Source organism: Hypanus sabinus, chromosome 30 (assembly GCF_030144855.1).
Source record: "Hypanus sabinus isolate sHypSab1 chromosome 30, sHypSab1.hap1, whole genome shotgun sequence".
NCBI classification, from domain to species: Eukaryota; Metazoa; Chordata; class Chondrichthyes; order Myliobatiformes; family Dasyatidae; genus Hypanus; species Hypanus sabinus.
Genome location: NC_082735.1, coordinates 23,605,761 through 23,624,815, shown reverse-complemented (window position 1 = coordinate 23,624,815; position 19,055 = coordinate 23,605,761). Strand labels below are relative to the sequence as shown.

General features: G+C 42.2%; 1 protein-coding gene across 2 annotated transcripts in view; it reads left to right on the top strand.

Annotated features, from left to right (window-relative positions):
* Positions 1-1,259: 1,259 nt before the first annotated feature.
* Positions 1,260-19,055, top strand: part of LOC132383447 (uncharacterized) — a 78,663-nt gene continuing 60,867 nt past the window's right edge. For both annotated transcript variants that reach the window (XM_059954417.1, XM_059954418.1), the window contains exon 1: positions 1,260-1,420. The gene's annotated coding sequence lies outside the window, so the exon portion shown is untranslated. The remainder of the gene's footprint in view (positions 1,421-19,055) is intronic.

The window sequence follows — 19,055 nt, the reverse complement described above, 5'->3', positions numbered from 1 at the left end:
ACATGTCAGGATACGTGGGTGTTATGTGCCGTGACATTATGCATGCCTGCTAGATGCTGGAAGTTCAGTGGTACTAATATGAACTGCACCTGGAGTTGCCCAGGCCAGGCCAGTTTTGTAATTAGGTTGATTTTCCTTGCAAATGTTCTCCATAGAGAACTGCTCTGGGTAAAACTGAAGTTGAATCTCATAGGGCCAACAACCTAAATTTACTTAATAAAATTCTGACCTATTAGAATGCTGAGACACATCCTAGGATGTGCTGGGACACATCATCAGTGAGGTAACCTGGGGTCATCGGGCATTTTGGGTCTTTCAACATCAGACACCCTCACCCAGGCGACCCTGGCAGGGTTGATCAGACCCTGGCTTTTGCCCCACCAGCATTGGTCCGCGGGTCACACCCCTTGATCCATAGCCAGCTGGAGGCTCATTCTGCAGCCTCTGTGATGGTCCTGATGGCTCTTTTCTTTGCAGCCCCCATAATGCCAAGGAGAGAGTAGGTTCTGCACAGCGAGCAGCCTCCTCTATAGGCTCACATCGCGCCCCCCCACCCCTGTCCCTGACACTGCTCTACCACCTCCTGTTATTTGGCTCTCTTCCACTCAAACGCATCCTCAATCCAGCCCTCCCAAGGAACTGACGGCACTCTCATGACCACCTGCTTCCAGGTATTCTGACAGAACGACCGTGCCAGGCCTCAGGGATGACGATGCGACGGAGTCAGGGAACTCAAATGTGAATGCTGCCCGCCGGAAAGCTATGGGCAGGAGGAACTGAAATAAGGAAAACAAGCACACTCGAAAGTGTTGCAGTCAGAGAAAAGATTCAGCTGAAGTGCAATGGTTCCAGAAAACAATCCTGAGGCCTTGGAATTGAAACCACCTCGGTTAGTTTATAATCAGTTTGGAGTCCAGGAATATGGAAAATCATTCACCTGTCATGTTGTCTGTTAGATTTGTATCCCCCGGATTACTCTGCCTGTTATGCTCTTGTTCCTTATATGTTTTTTTTACCAGAATCAGAATCAGGTTTAATATCACTGGTATGTATTGTCCTCTAGGATCTGCCTTTTCCTGAAAGCACAGTTTTAAAACTCACCTAATCAAACAGAGGATTTATTTTTCTAACACTTCAGTGGATGAACCATCCTCCTCACTATTACAAGGTGAACACCAATCAGAGGGAACGGCCTAATTGCCCTGAGCTGCAGGTGAGAACTTCCTGCATTTCAGTTAAATTAGACTCACTGTCTGACACCAAAGAGGCAGGGGAAAAGTTGCTTGAGTGACTTCCAATCACTCCACCTCCACAGCGCACACCTGCAGCACATCAAAGCTTGTCGGCTTTACTCATTTTCAATACTTCACTGTGATTTGCTCTGAAACCTCCAGCTACTGACTTGTTTAAAGGACACAGGGTAAGTTAATAAAATTACTTACTTTCCGCATGTTTTGAACCAGATGATATTTAGGCTAGAGGAATATTTGCTTTGAATTGCAGCCTTGTAGAGCTGAACCTCCCTTTCACAGTTTGTGACTTCTCTTTGTCCATTATAAGGGCACAGATATTCAAGGCTGAGTCAAGTTTTAAGTCAAGTTTATTGTCATATATGCAATAAATATATATATATACATACACTGGAGTAAGGAGAAATCTGTGGGTCTGGTGACAGAGGTTTCCAGATGTTGCAATTAACCTCTACTCTTTATTTCATGAGATTCACAAATAAAAAAAACCGATTCTCTACTAATCAGATTCTCTGCAGGTGCTTCTCTACTAATCGGTTGAGGGAGATTAGGATGTTCAGAAATTAATGAAGTTTAAAGAATCACCTCTCTCTCCTGAAGTGTAGTTTCAAATCTCATGACTATCTGTTGCTCTGGCTATTAATCTCATAACAGCTGTAGATTCTGTGTGTGAGGATAAATTGCAGCCTAAATTGCTTCAGTCTCTTCCGACTCGATATCGAAGTCAGCACTGGATCTTTCATCTAAGCTGTAATTATTCGTAGACGACAGACATGATTTATTGAAAGAGTGGTGTGATGAAGCACTCTCTGTCTATTTTCTTATTTTTAAGGCAACGTCTATGAATGATGTTCAAAATCAATGTAATCCATCTACCCAGTCAGTAAGATGTAATCATAGATTAATACATATATTCAGCTCTCTATTGAATCTGCTTCTTCTGTGCTTTCCAAGATATAATGGATCACCACAGATCAGTTTGTCTCATCATTTTCTCATCTGATTGCACAATTTCCCGAACAGCTTTCCAGCACTATCATTAAAGAACAACTTGAGCGCTTTCTGGGACGTGTTCTCTTGCATTTGCACATGTTAATTAAAATGACATTTGCCACGGAGATGAGCATTAATGGAGGTTCCTTTCCTTGAGCTGTTGATCTCTGTTTAGCCAGAAGGGCGTGTGGAGAGGTGGGGAAGGACCCCGAGGCACTTCGCGTCCGAAGGCCACTCACATGGGGAGAGGTAGAAAGCCAGAATTAAAAATTTCATTTCAAAGCAGTCTGCTGGTCATTACTGTACATCTGCATCATTCCAACTTGCAAAGCATCATCATGAAGACAAGGGTGACGGGCAGTAAACATTCTTTCCTAAGAAAATGGGACTGGAATTAATGGAGGAGCCTTGCTTACCCATTCTTTTTATGAGCTGTTTTACAGGATTAAACTGCCAGAAATTAGCCAAAGCCCAACTAGAATTTCAATATCCTTCTTTGCAAAATAGTCAATGAAATACAGAAATGGCTTGCCATAATCCTTTTTGCCTCAGATTTTAAAAGTACTTCTCTTTCTGAAATACTGCAAAAACACATAGGTGGGAATAGTTGAGAAATCAAAAATCAGTGCGGGGCATTTCTATGAGTATTTATCGAAGGACAAACTGTTCAAAATAAATTCTTCCATTTCACCTTCCAGCTTCTCACTTCATTTCCCACCCCCTCCACACCCATCACATTCTCACTTAACTCGTTTCGTCTATCACCTGCCAGCCTGTAATCCTTCCCCTTCTTATTCTGGCTCCTTTCAAATCCAGATGAAGGGTCTCAGCTGGACACATCAAATATTTATTTCCCTCAATATGTCCTCCGACATTTTAAGACCTAAAGATATAGGACCAGAATTAGGCCATCTGGCCCATCAAGTCTGCTCTGGAACTTGAAGCTGCTCACCCATTCTCTGGCAAAAATTCCTCTTCATCTTTGTTCTAAATGGACATCTGAGGCTGTGGTCCTCGGTCTTGGACTCCCCCACCATAGGAAACATGCTCTCCACATCCACTCTATCAAGACCTTTCAAAATTCAGTAGGTTTCAATGAGGTCACCCCTTATTCTCCTGAATTCCAGTGAGTAGAGGCCCAGGGCCATCAAATGCTCCTCATATGTCATGCCTTTCAATCCCGGGTTGTCTGTGGTGCTTTGACAATAGCAGAAATATATTTTTTGTTTGTTCTCAGAACACTGCTGAGACAAGGCTGTTTTCCTAAAATATTCGGAAGGAGCTAGAACTGGGAATAGATCAGCCCAGGCAAAGGTGGCAAACATCAGCTCTTGCAAATAAACATCAGTGAAGTAGCTGAGTTTTAACAACAAACAAGCCATTTTGATGTGTCCCCTTCAGTCTTATCACACACAGATGCATACAGACACAGTGACATTCAGACATGAACACACAGACACACAAATTAACTGGAATATTACACCACCTGCTGCAAAGAGATGAAAGCTCCCATTCACATCCTTCTAAAAACTGGAAATGTACTACTTTCTTGATTGTCTGCAGTCTAGCTGGTAAAGGTGACTCTTAGCATTACTGGGTAAGAAGCCACATTGAAATTATGTTGATATAGTTCCAACTCAGAATGGTGCAATATTTGGGCTGGTGATGTTTTCAGAGAAACACACTCAAAATGCTGGAGGAACTCAGCAGATCGGGCAGCATCTACAGAAATGAATAAACGGTCGGCTGTTGCGGGCTGAGACCTTTCTTCAGGACTGAAGGGAAAAAATAAAACATTACTGTAAAGTTACAAAAAAATGAAAAATAAGTAAGTAGTGCAAAAGAGGAGTAGTGAGATATCGTTCACAGGTTCAAGGATCGTTCAGAAATCTGAAGGCAGCAGGGAAGGAGTTGTTCCTAAAATGCAGAGTGTGGGTCTACAGGCCTATGTCATAAAATGAATATTTTATGTCACTATGAATGACACGGAGTCCCCGAGCCATCGTATAACAACTGCAGAGACCAGTTGCATCTCATTTCATGGAAAAAAGTGGTCCCAATTAGCAGAAATTATGAAGCCCGCTACATCTGCTTGCTGTCCTCAGGGAATGACAATGATTTATCGGTTTAACCAGATTTAAGGAAACAAGTGGGTAGATGCATTCAAACCACTTTTGCTTGACGTATTGCTTCCATGCAGGCTTTTGAGTGTGTCTTGTTGAGTTTGGATGAAAACGTTGGGAGGCCTATTGCACATTGTGTTGACAATTGAGACTAGTGTAAGTTTACTTGTTTGATTAAAAATAAAGGTGGCTTTAAAACTCTTGGAGATACTGCCATATCAGGGATAGGGTGCTTAAGTCTAACGTGTATCTACTGAATACAGCACTTTGAGTACAGTTCAGTATCCTAGCCTGTTTGATAGAAGCTCTAGATTAAAACATCAGTTTGCCATCTACAATAAAACAACTATACATTTAAATAAATAAAACAATTGGTAAATGAGTTTATTATTGTCACATCTACCGAGAAATGATGTAAGTCAGTGGGGTCAAACTCATTTTCGGTCACGGGCCGGATTGGGCAAAACGCAGCTTCATGTGGGCCGGATCAGTCGGGCGCGTGCGAACGCAGCTTTCATTGCCTCCGTTTTTTCAGCCTGTTCTCATGTGTCTCAGTCTCTGCTATAACTACAAATTGTTTCACTTCACAAATTCCATTTCTTATGAAGAATACTGCTGAGCAAGCATTATTTTTATGATTGGTATTAACTTACAATCATAGGCTTCATATCGCCGGGCCATTAATAATTAAAATAATAGATCTATCTAAAATGATCTCGCGGGCCGGATATAATTGTACGCCGGGCCGGATATGGCCTGCGGGACTTGAGTTTGACGCCTATGGTGTAATTGATAAGATTATTAGATAGTTATCCATCTTTCAAGTCAAGAAGAGCTGGCTGGTGTAGAGGACCTGAAGCCGAATGATCCTGGATTCAAATCCACTCGACCCCTTGCACACCTTCCATCCGAGCTGGGTTGGGTGTCGAGCTGGCAAACTGACCTCGTTTAAAAAAAAAACCAAACAAATGCTAAGGAAATGGCAAAAGTTGCAGCTCAGGAAAGGAACAACAAGTCATAAAGCAACCTACGCTCGACCAAAAAAAAACCTGGGTCAGTGATTGGTTGAGCTATCGTAGCCACAATAGGAGTGGAAACATTAGAGTTGGCACCAACTTCCTTCAGCCCTGGAAGGGTGTATCAGCCAGTATCCTTCCTTCTATTTGTAGTCTAGCAAGATGCTAAACAGTCTATTCAAATATCTGAGATCACATATGACTATTGGGCCATTTGGATAAAGGAACAAGTTTTCCTATGGAAATGTTGACCAGATCACCCGCCTCACAGGAAAAGCTGCATTACAGGGATGGGTAACAGTTGAGGATCATTTAAAACATATGGCCTATTCAGTCAATTAATCGGAAGAATCAGCTTCAGTTCAAGTACACAGTATAGTTTACATTACGAGTTGTTTGTGAAGTAAAAAATATCAGAGGTTGTTTACTGCGCAGTGTATTAAAATTACTCAAGCCCAGATGGAACTTGGCTTATTTTTTTTCCCACCAGTATCCGATGGGAATTTCAGTTGCAGTGAAGCTGCCGTGAGTACAACAGAGTGAAAAATATGATATCACCACTCATGGCAGCAATAACAGGTCACAGGAGGCCTGAAGATAAACTCACACACTGAAGCAATCACCACAGCAGCCCGAGTGAGATTCTCCCCCTCGTGCAGGTGCCTTGGTAAACTGATCGAGGATACACACCTTCTCTCTGGTCACGATGAATACACACTTCCTTTCAATTTCAAAGCTCATACCTAGAAATTCAACAGCCCTGTGCCAGTCCTTGATAGAATACTATAAAACTCTCTATTTTGTCATGCATTTCAGCTTTAATAATTGACACATTACATACTGTATAATATGACCTTCATCCAAAGGTTAAAAAATGAGGAAACACACTGGGGACTAATAAGCTTATGAAAAATAAACCATTAACTGGTACTCGTGAGTAACATGGCCCCAACAGAAGAACTTTGTTTTCCTTAAAGTATTGGTCCTAAAATAATTCATATTTTTACAAAAATTATGTTTTTTTAATAATTTAGAATGGCACTTTATTGATGCACGATTCACGAGGGAACAAAGCTTATGTGATCCTAAGTATATCTCAAACATTCATCTGAATCCAAAGTTTGCGAACAGAGGAGATATTTTCTCTCTGAGCCACAAATTTAAGAGCAAGGATGACATTTCTTCCGTTTCTAAGGGTGATTGATGAAATGGTTTCCAATGTCATGTGAATTTTGTTGTGTAATATTTAACCACAAAAACACCTGTTGTTTTTGTTAAAAGTGACGGACCTGTTTCTCTGAAATACTAACCACTGGGTGTGAACTATTCCAAACATCACACAGCATAGTGCAAAGAAATGTCTCAACAGTAATTACCTCTCACAAATAGAACTAAGTAATTGATACCACAAAATAAATATTCCCTACAAAACAATGTAGCATTCAGATTAGGGTTTTCATAGAAGGGAAGTAACAACCATCAAGTCATAGAGTCACAGCACAAAAACAGGCCTTTCATCCCATCTAATCCATGCCAAAACCATTTAAGCTACCTAGTCCCATCGACCTGCACCCAGACCATAGCCCTCCATACCCCTCCCATCCATGTACCTATCCGAACTTCTCTTAAACATCGAAATCCAGCTTGGATACTTCACTTGTGTTGGCAGCTTATTCCACATTCCTACACTTTGAGTGACATGGTCAAACTATGTTTTTACCACAATTCACCAAGCCACATATTTCAGAACTAACAGCCCAAAGGAACAGGACTTTTAATATTTTTACTACTTTGTGGTGTAAATTTTGATCTTGTGTGAGAACATAGAATAAGTAGTAGCAAATTAATGGATTATTTAAATCTGTACAGTGCATCACATAACATGTGATGGTGGTTAGCGCAATGCTTTACCGCCCCTGCGATCGCTGATCGGGGGTTCAATTCCCACAGTGGTCTGTAAGGAATTTGTATGTTCTCCATATGGGTTTCCTCCAGATGCTCCAGTTTCCTCACGAATTCCAAAGGCATATGGTTAGTATTAGAGTTAGTGTGTTATGGGCGTGCTTTAGTAGGTTGATGTTGGAATGGAATCATGGTGGCATTTGTGGGCTGCCCCCAGCATGGCCCTCGGACTGTGTTGGTTATTGACTCAGGTGACACATTTCACTGTATGTTTCGATGTCCCAATGCACATGACAAATAAAGTGACACAGTAGCATAGTGGTTAGCATATTGCTTTACAATCCCGGAGACCCGGGTTCAATTCCCACCACTGTCCATAAGAAGTTATCACCTTGCCCCCCACCCCCACCCCCCCATGACCGCGTGGCTTTCCTCCAAGTGCTCTGGTTTCCTCCCAAAGTCCAAAAACCTACAGGTTTTGTAGATTAATTGGTCATTGTAAATTGTCCCATGATTAGGCTCGGGTTGAAGTGGAGTGGTTACTGGGTGGCACAGCTCGAAGGGCCGGAAAGTTCTGTTCTGCATGTATTTTTTTTTTATCTGTGTTTTTTCCCGGATTCTTGCTTTGTGGCTGCCTGTGAGCAAACAAAATCAAGGTTGTCTAACTTATACATTTTTTGATAATAAATGTACTTTAAAATCTCAATAAATAAATAAACAAACATTACCAAAAGCATGAGGATAGCCCTTTTAATCCTGTATGAAACAGCAGTTTCTGTTTATATGACTTATGTGACAGTTTGCAACGTGCATTGCACGAGGGGCTGTGGCATTTCTGAGATTTCTCTAATGAGTGAATTGCATAGATGAGAAAACAGATGAGCAGGCAATTTTCCTCTATTCGTTAGACCTGTATTATCATTGTTGAACTCAGCTTGTGAATTTTCAAATTTCACTTGCAGAATTCAACACTCATAGATCACGTGCTTAGCGCTCAACACCCAAGCGTCCCTTTTTTGTAGTTCTCAGACACCCAAGGTTCCTGTGATAAAGCTACAGCACAGTTCTACACATTTGCAGTTTTTTTTCTGGTTTCCCTCAGAAAAAGATAGGAAATGCCACTCAGATTTATTTGAGTTGGTGCTATTTAAAAGTCATTATTTAAAATAACAAAAAGATCTGCAAGTTAGTGCCGGTGAGTTAATGATCTAAGGAAATCAAAATAAGACATGGACTCCAGAAGTCAATTTGTGTGATTTGTCACAGAAATAGGGTCTGTGCGTGGAATGAGCTGTTCACCATAGACTGGATTTTAACCACAAGTCCATCGTGGTATTTGTTAAGCGGCATCTGGTCTTGAAGGGGTTAATGCATTTTAAAAAAAAATCACCTTGGGAAGCTAGAAGAAAACTGCCTTAAACTTGCCCAGAGCTGGCTGTGACTGCTCCTGCAGATAACTGTCTCCACCCCCTCTCCTCTTTCCACTCGCTACCATCCCAGGGACTCGACCCGAACTGTCAACAATGCTTCTCCCCCGCACATATCCTCCTCTTCCTGCCGAGTTCTTCCAGCAGGTTAGCTTTATCTCCAAGTTTCAACACCTTCAGCTTCCTGAGCTCTCCATTACTGGCTGCTGTCTAGTTGTAAATGGTGTGAAGTCGCTGCCCTTTTACTGGCCCTTCCCACGTCTGCACAGGAAACTTGGAGATGGATAGTTACAGAGCTCACATGGAGGGTCACATAACGTGGAAAGCGAGTCTGTAGGCCCCTGACTGCAATTTTAAGCAGTCATTGTTTGTGAGACCTAGAGTTATAATGCTTCAAAATTACTTCATTCTGCTCTTGGCTTTTAATTGACTCTTCCCAACATTAATACCACCACCACCACTGCAGCTTCTCCATGAAAGCTCTGCTTTCCAATTGGCTCCATGACTAATTTCGAATCTCTCCAAATGATTAACTATCTTAATCTTAATCTTAATTGAATGCTGAAAACTTGTTGGCTGCAAGCAGATAAAACCAATGCCTTAAGATGGCTAAGGCTACACATGGAGGGCAGGTTTTTATTGTTTATTCTCAAGTGTACAGCTGAAATGGAAGTGGTCCTTTAGTAATATTACCAATGGTCAGATAGACTAGACAAGAGGACCCCAGACTCCTGTGGAATCCTTAGCAATACCTGTATCAGCTTCCAATTGTATGGCTGCTGGAGGGCAAGGAATATCACAAGCAGTGACAAAGAAAACAGTCATTGAGTCAGAAGAAAGCGGTCAACAGGGTGACTGATGGTATCATAGAAAAAAAGTTAATTGAGGACTTTGAGCTTGCAGACTAATGTTGCTTTTTTATCAATACTGAATCCATAGGATGCTGGAGGCTTGAGAAGGAAGTGTTCATGATGAGATAAAGAGCTGCTGCAGAAATTTAGATATTTATGAAGCATCTCTTGGAACTTCCTGTGGGACAGAATTCAAGGGCTATTTGTGTACGTGTTGGAATTTATTGAGGAGCTGAGATTTCTGGAGTGTTCTGAAATTGGGTTAACTCCAGAAGAGACAGAAGGAGAGGACAAAGTGCAGGTGACAAAGGCTGCCAGGATGACATAAGTGGTTTTATTCATGAATGGGATGGAATGTAGAAAGCTCAATTCCGGTTCAAACTGAACACCATGAGGATGGATGGTCTGGTTGAGCCTAACCCTTTGGCACGGGAGGAACAAAAGTCAGGGACAAAGTTCAGAAGTTTGTAACCGGGCCTGACGTTGTCACCTTTCCAATGTTGTAGGCAATGAGCCAGACTATCACAAAATGGAGTACAGCACTGCACATACACGTGAGGCAGAGGGCAATCTTCTCCTGATGTCAAGCAGGCACAGTGATACAACTGTGACAGCTGAGTGGATGACAAAAGCAGCAGAGAGATCTAAGTCTGTAAATTCGACCCTAGACTTCAGTGTTAGGTGCATCGCCATTTTGATTTCTGCCTCCTAATCAGAGAAGTCAATGGCATTCATTTTGAAAAAGGTGTAACCACACACTTGCCACAACATGCCTGTCCGGCACTACTGCATAAAGTCCACAACAAGATCATTTTGGGAAAGTGTGTCTGTCGTATGCTATGCAGTACAGTAATTGGAACCCTTGAACACCATGTCCCATTATCTTTTACCTAACAATACTTAGTAATTTGTTATCCAGAATATATAAAGGAAGAAAGAATTGCCATTTGATTTTAGTCTAATCTTCCTGATCAGATGTAAAATGTTCTGCACAAAATGTACCTCATTGAACTTGCTGTTTGTTTAAAGCACAAAGCCAGAAAACAAGTTAATCAATTTTTCAAAATATTTATTAGAGCCAACATAGGATATAGAAGTTTCTTTGCCTCTATAGTTAAAAAAGTTAAAGTCTGTCCCAAGCCGGTTTCTGACAGTACGAGACTCCCCCCCCCCCCACTCCCAGATAGGACACCAGTCTATCACAAGCTTAACCCCCAGCAGTTTGCCAGTAGCCATGTTAAGGTGGGTGGACTGGAGCAATGTGCAGTTAAGTGCCTTACTCAAGTGCCTCAGTTGGGGCTCGAACTCATGACCTTCAGATCACTAATCCAACACCTTAACCACTTGGCCACACACCACACCACTTGCCTCTATAGATCACTGTAATTTCCTCATTCGCAGGGGTCTTGCTATTGCTTGCTTGGTGGGTAGAGGGTGCAGATGCTTTTAGCTGAATGAAACGGGGAAGGGGAAGGTCAACGCTTTGCTGCTGCTTGTGTATGGGGGGGGGGGGGATTAGGGTTCCAACATCTTTAGAGTCACTCATTCTTTGGAGTACTCTTCTGTTTTTGTGGAGAACAAGAATTCCATATTGTAACCCTCTAATAGTATGTGGAACTATTAAACTATTGATTGGTTTAGACTTCACCTCAGGAATTCAAAAGCAGTTTGACCTCAGAAGAACTTATCAACTACACACATCTTCACCTTTGCAACAGAAAAACTGCACTGCAATGCACACAAGATATAGTGCTTCACATCTTTAATGAATTCTCTAGATGTGCATGTCAAAAGCAAATATAACACTTATGGCCCATTCCTAGTTACTCTGCAGAAATGTTTCTGGGGCTTCTTCTTGAATTATTAGCAGCTATTAGGCGTGTGAGTCATTGTAAATTACAGGGACAAGTGCAGGACTGAATTCACAGAGATGTCAGTGCCTTTGGGAAGGATACAAGCATTTATTGGGTCCTTACTACAACACTAAGCTTTGTGATTACTTTTATTGACAGCAGATTTTTATAGGCAGCTCCTGGTAAGAATATAATATGGTTCAACACAGAACAAACGATTGTGTGAGGAATTACTGCTATATGCTATAGAGCTGTATTCTCATAAAATTACAGTGTAGTAACAATACATCGTTAAATAGGATCTAAATGTTAGCAGGCAGTTTTAATTGTTTATTGGTTCCTCTCCGGAATGTTAGTACAACAGATAGGATTTACAGTGAGAAATCAAGGACTGTAGTAACTAAGAACCACCAAGGGCTATGAGAAACCAAGTTCTATATAGACATTATAACTTTTGGACTAGTAATCTTGAGGCTAAGATACGAATCAGAATCAGGTTTAATATCACTGACATACGTTGTGAAATTTGTTGTCTTTGTGGCAGAAGTACATTGCAATACATGATAACAGAGAGAAAGGAAAATGTGAATTACTATATATATAGTTAAATTAAATAAGTGGTGCAAATAAAATGGAAATAAGAAAGTAGTAAGGTAATGCTCATGGGTTCGAGGTCCATTCAGAAGTCAGATGGCAGAGGGGAAAGAAGCTGTTTCTGACTCATTGAGTGTGTCCCTTCAGGCTTCTGTACCTCCTTCCTGATGGTTGCAATGAGAAGTCCTATTATTGCACTTCAATGTACTAAGGAAGTCCAAAGAAAAAAAAAATACTCAGAGATCTGTCCTGGGAACCCCTTCTCTTCATGATTTTCATAAATGACCTGAATGAGGAAGTGGAGGGATGGGTTAGTAAATTTGCTGTTGTTGGAGGTGTTGTAAATAGTGTGGAGGGCTGTCAAAGGTTACAGCAGAACATTGTCAGGATGCAAAAACTGGGCTGAGAAGTGGCAGATGGAGTTCAACCCAGGTAAGTGTGAGGTGGTTTATTTTGATAGGTAAAATATGATGGCAGAATATTATATTAATGGTAGGGCTCTTGGCAGTGTGGAGGATCAGAGGGATGTTGGGGTCCGAGTCCATAGGACGCTCAAAGCTGCTGCATTGGTTGACGCTGTGGTTAAGAAGGTTTACGGTGCATTGACCTTCATCAACCATGGGATTGAGTTTAGGAGCCGAGTGGTAATGTTACAGCTATATAGGACCCTGGTCAGACCCCACTTGGATTACTGTACTCAGTTCTGGTCGCCTCACTACAGGAAGGACGTGGAAACTATAGAAAGGATGCAGAGGAGATTTACAAGGATGTTGTCTGGATTGGGAGCACGCCTTATGAGAAAAAGTTGAGTGAACTCGGCCTTTTCTCCTTGGAACAATGGAGGATGAGGGGTGACCTGATAGAGGTGTATAAGATAATGAGAGGCATTGATCATGTGGATAGTCAGAGGCTTTTTTCCAAGGCTGAAGTGGCTAACATGAAAGGGCACAGTTTTATAGTGCTTGGAAGTAGGTACAGAGGAGATGTCAGGGGTATGTTTTTTATGCAGAGGGTGGTCAGTGCGGAGGATGGGCTGCCAGCAACGGTGGTGGTGGAGGCGGATACAATAGGGTCTTTTAAGAGATTCCTGGATAGGTAGATATAGCTTAAAGAAATAGGGCTATGGATAAGCCGAGGTAATTTCTAAGGTAAGGGCATGTACAGCACAGCTTTGTGGGCCAAAGGGCCTGTGTTGTGCTGCAGGTTTTCTGTGCTTCTATGTGTAATATGCTCAGTAGCTGGTCGTGATGCACTGTTCCAAATCCACTACCTTTTGTGGGATTTTGTAAGAATATTAGAGTCAGGCAGCCTGGAAACAAGCCCATTCTGCAGCTACCAGCAAACACCCATGGACACTAATCCTACACTTTATTTTATCTTATCATCCCGCACATTCCCATTAGCTAACCCCAGACTCTAGCACTCACTTGGGGCAATTCTAGCCTAATCTACTAGGCTGCAGGTTTTTTTTTTAGTTTGTGGCGGGAAACTGCGTCACTTGAGAGGAAACCCATGTATTCACACAAGCAACATGGAAGACCAGGATTAAACCCAGAGTAACCTCGCAATAACCTGGAAATATTTCTTTTGCTGGAAGAACTCAACAGATCAGGCAGCATTTATGAAAATAAATAAACTGTCGACGCTTCAGGTCGAGACCTTTCTTCAGGTCTGGAAAGGAAGGGGGATAGATGCCGGAATAAAAGTGTTTGGGGTGGGAGAAGAAGGACTCGCTGGAAGATGATAGTTGAAGCCAGGTGGGTGGGGAAGGATAAGAGCTGGCAATGAAGAAACCTGATAGGCGAGGAGAATGGACCATTCAGATTCAGATTTACTTACCATACAGTGAAACGCATTGTTTGTGTCAACAGGCAACGCACGTAAGGATATGCTAGGCCAGCCTAGTAAGAGTTCGATGTTTCGTTTTAATATCAGAGAATGTATACAGCCTGCAACCTGAAATTCTTAGTCTTCACAGACATCCACAAAACAGAAAAAAATGCCAAAGAATGAATGATAGGAAACATTAGAAACCAAATCCACCCCCCCCCCACGCACAAGCCGCAGCAAGACCTTCAACCCCCCCTCATTCCCCTTTCCGCACTTGCTCCAGAAAAAACATCAACCCACACCACCCACCATGCAAGCAAAAGCAAAGCCCTATGGAGTGTGTGGGAGTTCCCCGGGTGCAGTTCGAAGCTACACCGGGGTAGGTTAACTGGTCATTGTAAATTGTCCCATCATTAGGTTGGGGTTAATCGGATTTGTCAGGGGTTGGTGGGGTAGCGTGTCTCAAAGGGCCAGTAGGGCTGACTCCGCACTGTATCATTAAATAACGGTGGCTTGTTGAATTAGGCTGAAAGTTCTAAAGGAAAGACTGTGGGGAAGTGGAGGGTCGGAAGCAGATTCCATAACATGCCTTTATAGAAAACAAATTGCTTGCTGCTGGTTGTGCTAGACAGGAATGGGGAATGTTCAAAGCCAGAATCAACGTGTTCGCTAAACAACACAGTTGTGGAGCAAATTTAGATGAAGGAAAAGTGGGTCACAGATTCCAGCGCTGACAGGGCAGTACATGGTAGAGTCATTGTTCTGAATGTACCGGTGCTAACTGAAGGCAAAGACTGTGAGGCCGTCCACAGGTGTACTGAGATAAAGAATCTGAGAATGACGCTATGTGCTCCAGAAGAGGGACAAAGCAGGTGACAGAGGATGATATGAAGGTGGAAGGTAGAAGCAGTTGTAGATATACACAACTTGGACATGGAACCTTCGGCTCTACTTGTCTATACCAACCAAGTCTTTGAGAATGGGATGTGGAGTTACTCCTGAACATTTATAAAGGGGCCAAGAATGGAGAAAACATTAATTGAAGTGCTCTGGTTCGGATTAGCTAAGTTAGAGTGAATCCTAGCCTAAGGGTTCAACCAGGGAAAAGCACTGAAGAAAGATCATTTCAGATGCTTTCCCAAGGCTGAGAAACACAAGAGTTATAGACAGTGCGATTCTCGTTTAATTCATGATTGGCTAATCTTAGATCCTGTACACAAGGAGAACAAAATTATTAGTCTCCGGATCTGATGCAGCACAAAAATATACACAAAAAATGAATAACTCAAAAGTAATTAATAAAATACACAAGAAATATAAGTACATAGGATAACTTGAAGACATAGATTGATTACATGACCCTAAAGTGATACTAGGTTGTACATAAGGTGACTGATGGGAAATAATAAAGTAGTGGTGGAGTTAGTGGGTGGAGGTGTTGATCAGCCTTACTGCTTGGGGACAGTAACTGTTTTTGAGTCTGGTGGTCCTGTCATGGATACAGTGTAATCCTGCCTGATGGGAGTGGGGGAAATAGTCCCCGAGCAGGGTCGGTGGGATTTTCATGAAGTCACTGGCTGTTTTCTGGTGCCCTTCTGTATATATTTCCTTGCTGGAAATATACTGGGGCCCATGGTGCATTGGGCAGTTTTGACTGCCCGTTGTAGAGCCTTTCTCCCTGCTGCTATTCAGTTTCTGCACCAAACAGTGATGCAGCATGTTAGGATGCTCTCTATTGTGCATCTATAGAATGACATGAGTATAGATGTGCAAAGTCCAGCTCTCTTCAGCCTCCTCAGAAAGTAGAGTCACTGGTAAGTTTTCTTGACTGTGGAGGATGTGTTCTGGGACCGTGAGAGGTTGAGTGAGATGCACACTCCCAGGCGTTTGAAACTGCTTGCAGTTTACACTGCCGTGCTGCTGACGTAAAGGGGGTATGAGTCATGTGAGCTCTTCTGAAGTCAATGACAATCTCCTTTGTCTTTTTGACATTAAGGAAGAGGTTTTTTTTGCCTGGCAACAGGCCTTGACTTCTTCCACCTACTCTCTGTCAGCTGCCTCAACGTTGTCGGTGACAACGCCTTCCACTGTGGTGTCATCGGCAAGATTGTTTGGGTGCTCGGCCATGAGCTGAGCATACAGTAATGAATTCAGTACACAGCCCTGGAGGACACTCGTGTTGAGAATGATGGGGAGGGAGGAGCGGTTGTGCATCCTGCCTATTTGAGGCCTGTTTGTTAGGAAGTCCTACCTCCAGTTGCATAGTGGTGCATTTAGACCGAGGAGTAGGAGCTTGTTCACCAAAGTCTGTGGGTCAGTGGTGTTGAATGCTAAACTGAAAACCAGAAACAGCATTTTGGACATGAGCGTCCTTATTGTCTCGGTGTGTCAGGGACAGGTGCATGACTGATGCTATGGCATCTGTGGTAGAGTGGTTCACTCGGTAAGCACATTGGTGAGTGTCCAGTGTGGCAGGAATGGAGTTTTTGATATGTGCCATTACCAGCCGTTCAAAGCACCTCATGATGATTGGCATCAGTTCCTCTGGGCAGTGGTTCTGAAGGTGTAGACTTCTCTTGTACAGGGATAATGGTGACTGATATGAAGCATGTGGAGACAGCACCGTGTACTTGTACTGCTGTGAGAGGAAAGGTGAAGGGTTCCATGCAGAAAACTGCAGAGGAGAGGAAAACGGATCACTTGAGGAGAACGAGTTCTGATTTATCATAGTTAAATAGCTGTCTGATAGCTGACACAAAGAGTGCAGTTAACTTTTTAAGTTGTATATAATAAGGTCAGTTCCTTGGCTGAGGCTGGTGTCTGTAACCTCACTTTTGCTGGACTTCATCACGGGGGAAATGCTGCAGCTGTCAGAAAATTATGAGAAGCATCTAGAGTGTGAAGGACTTGCTTCAACATTCTCATTTTATCATGAGCTGAATATACCTTTCCGACTTATAAAAGGTATCTGGAAAATATCAGAAAGAAATGAGTAAACTTTCATCTATTTTCTTTCTAATTCTTTCATTCATTGGGCATGAAAGTCATTTCAAAGCAATTATTTATTGCCAAAATATAATTTTATGGAGAAGATAATGTAAGACATTGCTTTGAGCAATTAAACCAAGATTGCACACATCTAGAATTTGAATTCATTTGACCTACACTCAAGATTTTAAGATCAGCTTCTTCTCTTCCATCAGATCTCAAAATTGACAGTGAACTCATGAATGCTGCTTTGTTATTCATCTTTTGCACTATGTATTTATTTTGTAACATAAAATAATGTTTATGTCTTGCACTGTACTGTGGCACAAAACAGCACACAGGTATGACAGTGATAATAAACTCAATTCTGATTCTGACTTTGGGGTAGTCACATTTGTCTAGAAGATCTTTTCCTGCAGGTTGTATCAGAGTCAGTTAGGTTTTGCTTGTCCTACCAAAGTTTTTTTGAGTAAATTGAATGTCAAAATAGAACCTCTCAAAGCTTCAAACTCAAAACATGATGAATCTTCATTCTCCAGGGCCAAATGGGCTCATTGCTAACCTCAGCTTTCTACCTCAACAAGGTGGCCTTTCCAAGGGGTCAGCATTGTTTATGACAAAGTTAAACTTCTCACCCATACTCTTTGCTCAGCTTCTTGTTGTAAACAAGTAAGCAATGACATCTTGAAGGCCTATGTTTAATCAACTTTAGAAAATGGGGGTATGTTAATTGGCCTGCATTAAACCAGACAACACTGGATAAGTTATTTGCACCATTGTGAACTGAGTTCAAGAAAGCTTGCTGACCAAACTGAGCTTGTCACGGAACTGAGCTGAACATCAAACATGGTCACAGGTGTAGATAATCAGTCAATGGTTGAGGTATTCCTGTACTCAGAGAGTCAGCCCTCACAGCATTAATTGTGGGTATCTGGGATCTACCTGCCCAGAAGTTTTTAAACCATCTATGTAAATTATTTTGTCCCAGCAAAGTAATTTGTCCCTGAAAAACATCACATGCAAATAATGCAAACAGTATAAATATATGAATGCACTGGGGATTATTAGGGTTGACAAAGAGAATAACAGAAAGAAGAACTAGAATTCATTCCTCAACATTTGGTTTCTACTATGGGCAACTTGATCGCCTGCATATCGTTGGTACATTGTTTTAGTTCATAAGAATTGTACCTGTATTTGTCAATCCTTTCTAGTTTAGAAGTCTCTTGTAAAAGAGTTTTGACTGATGTATGACAAATTATTTTTGAAAGTACATGGGATGCAGGAAGGTGCATGGATGTTGGAGAATTCCACCCACAGAGAAAAAAAAAGATGAAGATACTGTTTTTGTGCAATTGCACTGGTTAGCAATCCTTAGAAAGGAGTGCAGCTTGTGACCAGCAGTTCCACTCAATTCCTGGACATCTCTTTCAATCCAGTAACGAAATGAACAAAGACACAGCATCTTTCTCCATTATTGTGCAACTGGAAAGCTCTTGCTCGCCTGCAGCTCGAGGTGTCAAAGTTCAGAGTTCAAACCTGTTGTCCTCTGTGAGGAGTCTGTACATCCTCCCTGCAGAAGGATGGGTTTTCTCCAGATGTTTAGATTCCTCTCACATTTCAAAGGCATACTGGTTAGTAGGGTAATTGGTCATTGTAAGCAGTCCTGTGATTAGGTTAGGAATAAAGCAGAGGTTATCGGGGCTTGCTGGGGGGGGGGGGGGGGGTGGGGGGGTAGGTGTGTCAAAGGGCCACAGAGGCCTGTGTCTATCTCTAAATAAAAATAAATACAATAAACATGGTATTAACGAGCAGATCAATAAATATAACAAGCTCAACAACAGAATGGTGCAAAGTGTAGCAGTACAGCCTGAGGTAATGCAAAAACAAATGCCAAAATAACAATAACAGAAGAGGTTGAATTAAGGGTTCGAGAATGTGTCAGCCCCCCTGTGAAGGGCATGTGAAAGGTTATTGTTTCAGAATTTTGATAACCGTGGGGGAGAGACTATTCTCAAGTTTGGTGGTCTGAGATTTCATGGTCCTCCAGCTTCTCTTAGAACGTAGAGGAGAGTTAAGGGAATGGCCTGAACGGCAGAGAATACTGCCAGCTCTCCGGAAGCAACACACCATTCAGGTGGACTAGATGGAAGGAAGTGATGAGGCTGTGATGGACTAGACAGAGTTTACCACCCTCCCCAGGGTCCCATTTGCATGGGATGCAAATG